This window comes from Rhinatrema bivittatum, chromosome 2, assembly GCF_901001135.1.
Source record: "Rhinatrema bivittatum chromosome 2, aRhiBiv1.1, whole genome shotgun sequence".
NCBI lineage: Eukaryota > Metazoa > Chordata > Amphibia > Gymnophiona > Rhinatrematidae > Rhinatrema > Rhinatrema bivittatum.
This window is the reverse complement of record NC_042616.1, coordinates 587,763,969-587,776,209: the sequence shown is the minus strand read 5'-3', so window position 1 is coordinate 587,776,209 and position 12,241 is coordinate 587,763,969. Positions and strand designations below refer to the sequence as shown.

At 40.6% G+C, this 12,241-nt stretch overlaps 1 protein-coding gene across 4 annotated transcripts in view; it reads right to left on the bottom strand.

The window, feature by feature from the left end:
• The window catches only part of MYOM1 (myomesin 1), a 326,724-nt gene extending 315,726 nt beyond the window's left edge, over positions 1–10,998 (bottom strand). For 3 of the 4 annotated variants that reach the window (XM_029591066.1, XM_029591067.1, XM_029591068.1), the window contains exon 1: positions 10,839–10,997. The gene's annotated coding sequence lies outside the window, so the exon portion shown is untranslated. Of the gene's footprint in view, positions 1–10,838 lie in introns of all 4 variants that reach the window. The other variant, XM_029591071.1, reaches the window with a different exon arrangement.
• Between the last annotated feature and the right edge of the window lie 1,243 nt (positions 10,999–12,241).

Sequence of the window (12,241 nt, the reverse complement as noted above, 5' to 3'; positions counted from 1 at the left end):
AGACTGTCTTTTCAAAAATATCACAAGTATAAAATAATATCTCATTCCACAGCACTTTGTAAGAACTTTAAATAGAAAATACAACTTCTATTAGCAGTGAATTCCTCAACTCAGGACGTGTTTCGCCCAAAGGCTGCATTAGGAGTCACAGTGCAAGCGTCACTAACACAAATTTAATCTGAAAAAATGAGAATACTTGTAAAGTCAGAACATACAATATTCATAAACCATAGATAGTGGATGACAGTGGTGAACATACCACTGAAATTTCAGATCAATCATATTGTAGGATTTGAAAGATCCCAGAACATCAGGGCTTTTCATACAAAATAAAAGAATTCATGCCAAAAAAACATAGTCAGTCAAAACCAGGGCAAGTGAGGTCCTAGCACTCAAAATAGCCAATCAGAGAAAGGCTTGAGAATGCATGTGAAAGAGCAGGAACTCTCTTGTTCTTGGCCTCCGAATGGCTCCCTGAGTTTCTTGGGATTTTTCCGATTGGTTCTCACTCTTTTACAGGCTCCTATATGATCTTGTTATTTTTCAGATTAAAATGTATTGTTAGATTAAGCTTGTTATGTATATATATATAGGCCTCTATCCTGAATGCACAAGAGATGAATATGCCATTATGCAAAAGATAAAGCCTTAGGAAATGTCATAAGGGCTCATTGCTAATATTTTCCTACTTTGGTTCATAATTTTTTAAAGCAATAGATCCAATGGTGATAGAGGAGTTTTCCTCCTTTTCATGGTCCTTGGAATGAGGGGTCCACCAGGGTCATTCTTTCTCCCATCCTATGTAATATTTAAATACAAACCTTAAATAAGTTGATAAGAGAAGCTAATGTTAAGCCTTAACATTTCAATATTCAAAGTCATTTAAATGGATAACTCACAAGTTATCAGTCTAAATGACTAGTTTTTAATATTTTCCTTGCTTGTCTGACTAAAATTTAGCCAGATAAGTCTTTATTTGACTAATATTTAGCCAAATAAGAAAGGGGTGTGTTGGGGGTGTTCTGGGGCAAGATTGAGTTAGCCAAATAACTTAGCTAGCTGACTCAGATACTTGGAGTTGGCTAACTCAGAGCAGATCTAAATTTATCCTGGAAACTGTTCCCAGCTATCTTTAGACTTAATGGACTATATTCAAAAGAACATAGCTGATTAAGTGGCAAATTGTTAAAAAACAAATTAAAAAAAAAAAAAAAAAGACTGCAAGCCTACAGGCCCTAACCAGCCTCCCTCCTCCCTCTCACCTGAGCTCCAAAGGCAGGATCCTGTCAGGCCGAGCTTGCTGCCTGCTGCCTATAGCACACCCAGTCTCAATAAACAATAAATATACAGGCTGGAGAGCTGTGATCCAGGTCCAGTGTTTCTGCAGTCGCTAGGCAGCAATGATGGAAGCGTATCTTGGATGTGATAAGTGGTCTATAAATGTAAATATAAATCATGTCTGTTTTCTCCAAGATATTGTATATTATTTATTTATTTATTTTTAATTTTTATATACCGAAATTCCTGTATGAAATACAAATGAATCCGGTTTACATGGAACGGCTAATCGCCCGGGGTTTAAATAACCGCCCAAGGCTTTTACATAAAACGGTTAAATTTACATATAACGATTAAAAACAGTATGTTTCTTTCCAAAGCTAGCAATGCAAAAAGCATTTTGTTTGACAATCTCTGAAGTCCCAGTAATACAAGACTGATGTCATAAGCTTTTGATGAAGATGTTGATGATAACGATGATGATGATGATGGAGAAGTTAAAGAAACCAGTAAACCATTGGAATCATGTAGTCTTTTGTTCAAATGTCTGTGGTTAACTATATAGTTAATGTCCACTGAAGACTGGAACTAGGGCCTACTGTCTTAATACCACTTTATAAACATAGACATAGGGATGGTAACTTTTAAAGGGGCATGCAGGCACATTGACGCATGTGTGTCGGTGCACGCCCAGGTATGCAGCAAATGTGTAACATATGTGCACATACATGCATATGTTATAAAATAGCCTGGGCGTGTGTATGTGTGTGCCCTATTTTGCAATTGGGCTTGCACAATTGCACACATCTAGGTATAAGCTGCACAAGTGGGGGAATTTTATAACCGGTGCACGTCCACTCCATGATCAGTTTTACCAGTTTGCCCAGTGCAAAACTAGGTTTTCCAAACCCCCCTGGTTTAATAGCCTGCACTCATCCCAGTTACTTTAAAATCCTCAGGGATGTCTTTTTTTTTAATTTTATACCTCTTCCATAGCAGAAATAAAGTTAGGCGACACTGGACTTAGGTGTGCCCAGGTGCATAAATATTTGCATGCACATCTGTTGGCCCCATCATGCCCCACCCAAACCATGCCCACATCATGTCCCTTTTTGAATCTGAGTGAGATATTTGCACCTTGGGACATCCATGTGCATGTAGGCAGTTTTTAAAATTGGCTGGGCACGCATATGTCCTACACGCATGCACATCTCCCAATTTTGACACATGCTGGTTTTTTAAAAATTCACCTTAATGTCAGCACTAATATTCAGATAACCTTATTAAATTACAATAGTCCATGCCATGTCATCCACTCAGCTAGATTACTGCAAAGCATTTGACAAGGGTCCATCCACAAACTACAGATAATACAAAACTCCACTTCATTTCTGATAGCGAAGGATGCTATCATCAGATGTCATACCTGACCTACACAAACCACACTGGTTACCAATACCATACAGATCGAAATTCAAAACTTTGACACTAACATTCCAGGCTCAGAAAGGAGACAATTCTAAATATATGAGCAAAGGCTATCCTTTTATATGTCCCAGTCTACCAAGATTCTCACTTGGATCCTCAATGTCAACTCCATTGTCAAGGGAAAACAAAAAAAACCAGACACCCACAATAGATCCTTCATGGAAGCAGCACCTGCCCACTGGAACTCCCTTCTAGAAGAGTTCTGATAATTAGAACGCTACTCATTTATTAGAAAGCATATACACAAGCCTGATCTTCTGTAGATGTGAATCGGTTATTTACTCTTTCGGATAGTAGAAAGACTAGGGGGCACTCATGAAGTTAGCATGGGGCACATTTAAAACTAATTGGAGAAAGTTCTTTTTTACTTAACGCACAATTAAACTCTGGAATTTGTTGCCAGAGGATGTGGTTAGTGCAGTTAGTATAACTGTGTTTAAAAAAGGATTGGATAAGTTCTTGGAGGAGAAGTCCATTACCTGCTATTAAGTTCACTTAGAGAATAGCCACTGCCATTAGCAATGGTAACATGGAATAGACTTAGTTTTTGGGTACTTGCCAGGTTCTTATGGCCTGGATTGGCCACTGTTGGAAACAGGATGCTGGGCTTGATGGACCCTTGGTCTGACCCAGTATGGCATTTTCTTATGTTCTTATGAGCTTTTAATGACCAATCCCCAGAAATCTAAGATGCCAAACTGGCATCAGAAACTGCATGGCATCAGTGCAAATGCTGTAAATATGATGCCACAAATTAATATGTTTGCTGCTGGATAATTTATTTTCTGAGTTAGCTACTCTTACCTTTTCCAAGCTATTAGAAGAGCTTAATCATAGAAACATAGAAATGACGGCAGAAGAAGACCAAATGGCCCATCCAGTCTGCCCAGCAAGCTTCACACATTTTTTTCTCTCATACTTATCTGTTTCTCTTAGCTCTTGGTTCTATTTCCCTTCCACCCCCACCTTTAATGTAGAGAGCAGTGATGGAGCTGCATCCAAGTGAAATATCTAGCTTGATTAGTTAGGGGTAGTAGCCGCCGCAATAAGCAAGCTACTCCCATGCTTATTTGTTTTACCCAGACTATGTTATACAGCCCTTATTGGTTGTTTTTCTTCTCCCATGCTGTTGAAGCAGAGAGCCATGCTGGATATGCATCGAAAGTGAAGTATCAGGCACATTTGGTTTGGGGTAGTAACCGCCGTAACAAGCCAGCTACTGTTGACCTATCACACAGGCAGTGCTTCGGCATATCTTTTTATTGTAAAGTTAAAATGTGACTTCTGCCGCTATTCAAAACTGTTTACACATTTCTTATTGTGAAGCTGCATTTAACCTATGTTTGTTTGCTGCTACTCTAATATGCTGTAAACCACTTTGGGTGAATTTCATATTAAAAAAGTGGGTGAGAAATCCAAATAAATTATTTTCAAACAATATATATGTGCATTATACATCTCTTGGTAGATTCCATCTGTAAATGGCACATTTATTGTATATTCACATTAACTTGATACAACTGTCCTCCATTTCCCCCTCATTAATAGATCATATGCTTAAAATTGGGCGATTATTTAATTCTTATGACAACTACTATTATTTAAAAACTGAGTGAAAATTAAAGAGGTCCCTCCTGGTTGTGTCCTTGCTCTTAACATCACTGACTTGCACTGTGCATTGAATGCACATTAAATCTCATTAGCTATAATAAAAACTTATTTATTTACTATTGTTCCTTTTCTGTCAGTAGATACACATTTGTATCAAGCTGTTTCACTTCTGAATGAAGAAAGAGGTAGGCTAAATATACAGATGGCTTGTGCAGCTAAGTTCGGGACTTGGACAAATCACAGACTCTTAAAATTCCCGCATTCTGAACTCTTCCTGTTAGAATTGTGGACCTTTGTGTTGAAGTGAGGTTGGTGACATCTACTGGGAGGGCCTGTTGGTCCTCACTGCCAACCAGCAGAAGACAATGCAAAGACTGAGCTGGAGCTTTGCCTATACCAGCCCCTTTCCCCGCAGGTTGAGCCTTTGGGTTCCAGGGGCTGGCAGGACTTAGGTGAGTGTCTCTGGTGAAGGCTAAGAGAGGTTCTGTAGTCAGGCTGTGGTCGAGGTAGGTGGCAGACAGGAAGGGTGAGGTCACAGGCTATGGTCAAGGCAGGCGGCAGACAAAGATGCTCAGGTCACAGGCTAGAGTCAGTGAATTCTCCTCTGGTAAATAGGAAGGTGGCAGCAGGCAGGCTTTCAGCCACAAAAAGATAAACAACTTTTGCTTCCCATTTCCAGCTCTCCACTCTATCCATTGCCCCCGTTAAAATATATTTTTTTTATTCACACAAGGAATTACAAAATTATTTTACATTTTTTAGTTTTAGGGATTACTGACTGTACAATATACAATAGGTGAAATTAACATAAAAGTCATCACTAACTACCAGGATGTCCCTGCCTACCTGATAAAATCAACAAAGGCCCGCAAGGAAAGGAATAGTGAATAAAATGGAAAAAATCATGCCTCTGCATGGATCAATGGTGTAACCATACCTAGAGTACAGTGTGCAATTATGGTTGCCCCATCTAAAAAAAAAAAAAAAAAAAGAGACAGCGGAAGCAAAAGAAGTACAAAAAAAGGGCAAAAAACTGATTAACCGGTGGAATGGCTGCCTTGTGAAGAAAAACTAAACAGGTTAGGGCTCTTCAATTTGGAGAAGAGATGACAGAGGGGATACAATAGAAGTTTTTAAAATCATTAGTGGGGTGGAGAACAGTTATTTATCCTTTCAAATAATATTAAAATAATGAGACTAACAATCAACAGATTTAAAACAAATTGTAGAAAATATTTTTTCACTCAGAGCACAATCAAGCTGTGGAATCTGTTGCCAGAGGACGTGATCAAGACAACTAATACAGTGGGGTTTAAAATAGGTTTGGACAGGTTCCTGGAGAAAAAAGTCCATAAAACATTTTTAGCCAGGAAGGTTTGGAAAAGCCATCACATATCTCTGGGAATGATTAACAAGAAAGAGATCTATTTTGAGATCTGCTGAGCAATTGTGACATGAACCGGCCAGTGAGGGAGGCAGGATGCTGGGCTTGATGGACCTTGGTCTGACCCAGCATGACATATGTTATTATGCCGAGAACATCAGCATGGATAGCATTAGAGCTAAAACATGGGCCTGAAAATGTAATAAAGCCGAATGGGTCCTATGGGCTGTTTCTGGCTCATGGGCCATAGTTTGCCCACCTCGAACAGAGTAACAATGAGGGAAAGAATAATGGCTTCCATAAGGAAGCACTTCATTCTCATAAACTAAAAATGCCGGTGAGGTTAAGTGTTTCTTACAGGAATTTAGCATTAGGATACAGCGCTATGCATGCTTAAAAGGAATAAAAAAATAATTTTATTTTCTCCATGATTAAGCATCCGGCATACTAAACAAACATATTCCTTCTTTGGGAATTCATGGAAGGTTAGAGGGCAACCGAGGGCATAGCATCCTCAACAAAGCCTTAACTGTGAGAAAATTTACTTTAAAAATAAAAGGGACTTTTTTTTTCTTCTTTTAAGGGTGTATTACGTTATAGTTTGTTACTTTGCACCCTCAGAGAGCATATCAACCCCAGCTTTTTGTGTCAGTGAGGCTAAATGCCTCCTTAAAGGGTAAACAAATGTAAAAGAAGTGAAATACAAAACAGAGCTGGAAGATTTTTCAGTGCAGCATTAATCAGGATGGCGTTTGGGACGCAGTAATCCTGTTGTGCCCGGTCGCAGATGGCTGTGTCCTCTCATGCTCACCTCTTTTCTTTCTGCACCATCCAGCATTGGGAGAATGGCGGCCTCCGCCAACCAATGCCGACTTCCCCGGCGTCCCCAGGACAGCGTGGGTGCTGCCGACCGCCATCTTACTTCTGGCATCACATAGGCATGCGTGCACGCTCGCAGGGCCTCCTTATGAATAAGTCATGGCGGGAACCTCGGGGGCGTCCCCTCCCGATGACGTCAGCACCGCTAGTGTATTTATACTGACTGGGCCCATTGCTATACGAGTTAGCAAGGAATTCACTCGCTTGTTTAATTCCGCTCTGACTTAGATCTTCTGTTCCAGATTCCATTCCTGGCACTCGGACGCTCTGAGTACCCGTTCCTCGGGGGCTCTTCCACATCTTGGCTATCCGCTCCTCGGAGGGCCCTCCTGCCTAGGAATTCTGAACCTGCTCCTCGGGTCTCCCTCTGGGACTTCCTTGTGTGAGTACTTTCTCTGACTTCTATCAACGTTGCTTGCAGATTCCATGGTGCACCCCATACTTCGGGCCACTATCACTCTTCGGTCTGCCTATGCTTCTCATCCTGTGCCTCAGAATCTCATTACTTCCATACAGAGTCTATGTCCTGATTCCAGCAGTACAGACTGCTACCACCTCGGTTCCTATTGTACAGTTTCCTCGGGATAGCCCGCGCTGCGGGACACTACCGGTTCTGCACTCTGAGGTAATTCCACCAGCCTGCAGGAACCTCCTGGCATACCCCACGCTATGGGCCACTACCAGAGCTGCGTACCAGCATCACCTTCTGGATTACTGTATTTGCTCGAAGACTGTGCTTATTACATTTCCCGCTCCTCGGGTTATGTATCATCTTTTTTCCTTATTAAAGTCTTGTCCACAGCTGTCCCCTACATCGCTGAGACCACACCCACCAACGGTGAGGCCCACGGGGCTCCTCCCTGTGGGCAGAGACATCTCTCACCTTGGCCCGGGATTCACAACTTCATCAAAACCATAACAAATCCAAAAGAACAGTATGAGATGGGAGGGAAAGGCTGGGATCTTGGGGTGATAGTTTCTGATGATCTGAAGATGGCAATGCAATGTGACAAGGCGATAGCTAAAGCTAGAAGAATGCTGGGCTGCATAGAGAGAGGAAAAACCAGTAAGAAAATGGAGGTGGTGATGCCCTTGTACAGGTCCTTGGTGAAGCTTCACCTGGAGTATTGTGTTCAATTTTGGGGCTCTTATTTCAAAAGGGATAGAGATAGGATGGAGGCGATCCAAAGAAGGGCTGCCAAAATGGAGTGGGGTCAGTATCAGAAAATCTGGAAGAGAGGAGGCGCAGTAGTGATATGACCTTCAGATACCTAAAAGGTTTTAATGATGTGCAAACGTCAAACCTTTTCCGTTGGAAAGAAATCAGTAGAACTAGGGGTCACAAAATGAAATTCCAAGGAGGATGCTTCAGAACCAACATCAGAAAATATATTTCTTCACAGAGAGGGTGGTGGATGCCTGGAATGCCCTTCCGGAGCAGGTGATGAAAACCAAAACAGTGAAAGAATTCAAAAGGGAATGGGTTAAATACTGTGGAACCCTAAAGGCTAAAGGATGGAAATGAAGAAGAGAGTACTTGGAGTAACTTGATGGTGCGGCAGTTAGTACTCTTAACCAATAAGCCTTGATACTGTTAATGCAACTCCATCATTGCTCTCACCTTCACTGGCAGGGGGAAAAGAGGAATTGGATTCATTCAGCAACCAAGGGCCCCGACTTTTATGGTCTGGGGACACAAGTATGGGGGTAACTTGCTGATGTGGTGGTTATTACCTTTAACCAATAAGACTGTTACTTTGATGTAATTCAAACATTGATCTCTGCTTCAATGGCAAAGCCTAACAGGGAATTGGATTAAACAGCAATCAACGAGGGCTAGTGTGGGAAACTGATAAGCGTGGAGGGGATGTAACGAGGAGCTGGATTCAAACAGCAACCAATGGGGTCCTGACTTTTATGGACTGGGAAACATAAGCATGGGGTAACCTACACGGCTCGGCACAAACTACCATAAGCTTACTGGGCAGACTGGATAGACCATTTGGTCCTTTTCTGTCAACATTTCTATGTTTAAGACCTATATATATACACACACAATTTACCACAGAAAGTATGTGATAAAATTATTCAAATATCTGAAAGGTATTAATAAAGTACATGAAAAACACACTTTTCATTGGAAAGGAATTTATAAAAAGAAGGGCTCATGCTGTCTGGTTCAAGGGGCATTAGTTTATTTTATTTTTTTATTTATCACATTTCTTACAACAGTAATACAAAGTGATGTACAACATAATAAAATTAGTTAACATGTTGGGAACTAAAATAAAAGTAAAAAAAAATCAACTTATATGCCATAATTGGACATAAAATCACCTGACATTTCATAAGCATATAAACAATAATTAACTGTCAATAATAATAAAACTGTAACCATAAAATTTAAAAATAGGACCAGCAGAGTAACAAACTTAGCAGGTAAATGAGGTAAAGAATTTAACACTCAGAAGGATATACTTTAGTGCATAGGAAAGTTTTAAAAGATTTCCTGAATTTTACATAGTTTCTTTCCAAGCCTAATGAAAAAGGAAAGGAATTCCATAATGTACTTACTAAAAAAGAAAAACAGATCACTCTGGTACCTTCTAGCCTATTTTCTCTGGGGAAGGAATACTGAGAAACTCTTGCTGAGAAGACCGAAGTGAGCATGTAGGATGATAGGGGGTAATAAGGCATGCTAAATATGCTCCATCGTAGTGCCTTGAAAGTAAGGCAGTCTTTCTTGATGTCGATATGTAACAAGTTAAGAAGTCAATGTAAATCCCTTAATAGGGAGTAACATGGTGATATTTCTTTTTTCCGTAGAGCAGCTTAGCACCAATATTTTGAATGATTTGAAGCCTATGCATTTGATTAGAAGTTAGACCATGAAGTAGAGAATTGCAACAGTCTGCACGGCTATTATAAGGGAGTGAGTAAGAAGTTGCAGAGCGGGTTTATTTAGAAAAAGGCTGAAGCTTTTGAATAAATCGTAGGAAGAAATAAGATTTCTGCATTGTTTGAGATAAATGCAGAAAAAGTTAATGTAGAATCTAAGACGGTAACATTTAAACAGGCACACAGGTGCATGTTCGTCGGCCCGCACCCAGGGACGCGGCCATTCTATAATATACGTGCGTATGTGCATGTATGCATGTTATAAAATAGCCTGGCCACATACACATTTGCACACAATTTTTTAGTGGACATGTGCTTGTGTGCGCAAGTCCTGCTTCTACCTCGTAAATGAGGGAAATTTAAAAGACATGCGCACTAACGTCATTGCCCATTTTTCCAGTTCATCCAGTTAAAAGATAGGACTTCCAAACCCCCCTAGTTTAATAGCCCTCCTTCCCCCCTGTTAGCCCCTACCCTTAAAACCCCACTGATCTGCTTAGTTTTTTTTTTGTTTTATGACTTACACACCATCCATAGCAGAAGTAAAGTTAAGCAGCTTAGATCACGCCCCTTTTTTGGAATTTGTCATTTGTTCGCACAGCGGGAGATATGTGCATACTTGGGTGGCTTTTAAAATCCATTCGGTGCACACTGGCCCAACCTTTGCATATTTCCCATTTATATACCATACATATTGTGGATAATGTGATAAATATACACTCATTGGACATAATTTTCCATTTCTTTTGGTGACTAAGCACAAACAATTAAATCTAGCTTGAGATCCTTTACAACGAAACTGTCCTTTCAATACCAAGCCAAACTAAACCAGTTTTGATAATTTTTACCTTATTTTCTAACAAAGAGCAAGAACAAATTGGCTCCAAAGAAAAACAAAATTGTCTTCACGAGTTCATAGAAATATGCTTTATTATCTAATTTGTTTCCGAATGTCTCATAATCATGTGTTGGGGAGGGGGTAGGGAGGAGAAACAGTTTGAAAGGGACCTCGCAAACTGAAAATCTGTTTCTTATATCTTCAACAACCGTCATCTATCTCCTTTAAAGATGACATTACTATCAGGGAGCAGCTGCAGCACTGGACAGTTTTATCCTTCAGCTGCTTCATGCCTGGATTTCTCTCTGCTGTTACTGTATTCAGTTGCCATGCAAAGAAGACTGAAGGGAGCTACAGTAAAATCAGCCTACCCTTGTCACTGCAGATTGAGACAACTCATAGCTGGGAATAAAACAAAGGGTAAATGCTGAGAAAGAATTTCTTACAGAAAAAAGCACTTACCAACGTCGAATCAAATAAAGCCAAGTCCTGGAATGGATTGAGAAGTGAATGGCAGAGAGAAAAATCCAGCAAAGTTGAATCCAGCAAAGAGATAGGCAGGATCAGTGCAATGGACTGGACTCCAGGGTCCAGAGCAAAATAATGCCTGCAGCCAGTGGAATGTCAGTGCCCCAGTCCAGACCTTTTAAGGCCTGGAAGTCTGATAAATATAGCAGCAATGGGGGTGGGGGAGGGAGAGAGATAGGCACATACTACTATCGCCATACACCCACTCTTACACTGTGACAGAAGCTTCAAGCAATGGAGCCCCTCGCTCTTTAGGGAGCCTGGGCAATTCCAATCACTCTCTTCAGATTACATCAGAATTTGTCTGCAAATAGCTACCTAACAACAATTAGAAGTACTCACCCAGGTTGGTCTGGTAGCTGAGCGGCAGTGCCATACACTGCCATGCAGAAGTTCCTTGGCTTGATCCCTAAATGTGTTTTTCTGCTCCCCAGGTCAGCTGGAGCTAGGGATGCTGCAGAAGCAGCATTTGCAGCTCCTGGAGGAGGCGGGGGGAATCATGACCATAGCTCAAAGGTAAGAACTAGTGGACAGATATAGGACCCATGATTTCAAGGTTCCAGAAGGAGCCCCTGGCCAAAGAAATGCTACTGCAATGACAGACTAGGTATGTTGGGGGGTGGGCAGGGGATTATAAAATAGAACAAAATTCCCAGGATAGTTGTGAATAAAGGCCTCATGGTGCAGGACCACTGTCCTGTTCCTGTCTGAGCTGAAGGCCCAAAGGAGGAGGAGGAAACAGCCAGCATCTCCCACTACCCACAGAAAAAAAGCATACTCCCAAAACATAAAAAAACCCCTACATAATTAAGACAGCATTAAAAAGCATAATTCCATGGATTGTAAATTTTAGAAATAAATAAATAATTCTCATGCTACATGGAACTTTGGTTTTGTTGTTTTGGGGTTTTTTTTAGAATGCACCAATAATCACATTTTTTTTTATTGTCTTGGTGTTGGTGTCTGGTTTTACTGTATTTATTTATATAAAAATGTCTATTCCACCGTATTCAGTAATTACTGTGCTAGACACATTACAGAGTATCAGAGTTCCAGGTACAGTTCTAGGTGCTGAACTATGTGGATTACAGAGTTTTTGCTTGTAATTAGCCACCTCATTAAAGTGTTAGCATATGTTTCATTTGTAAAAAGTCAAACGTCACTACTTGCTGGCGCTGCATCCTCTACAGAACATGCCAGTCCAGAGTCATGAATGTTCCCTTTAAAATTCCTATGAGCAAATTTTAGAGATATCGAGCCTCATTTAAAAAGGATTTTTTTCCACCATTCTGTGCCTATGTAAAAAACCAAGCCTACTCTTAATTACATAAGGCCCA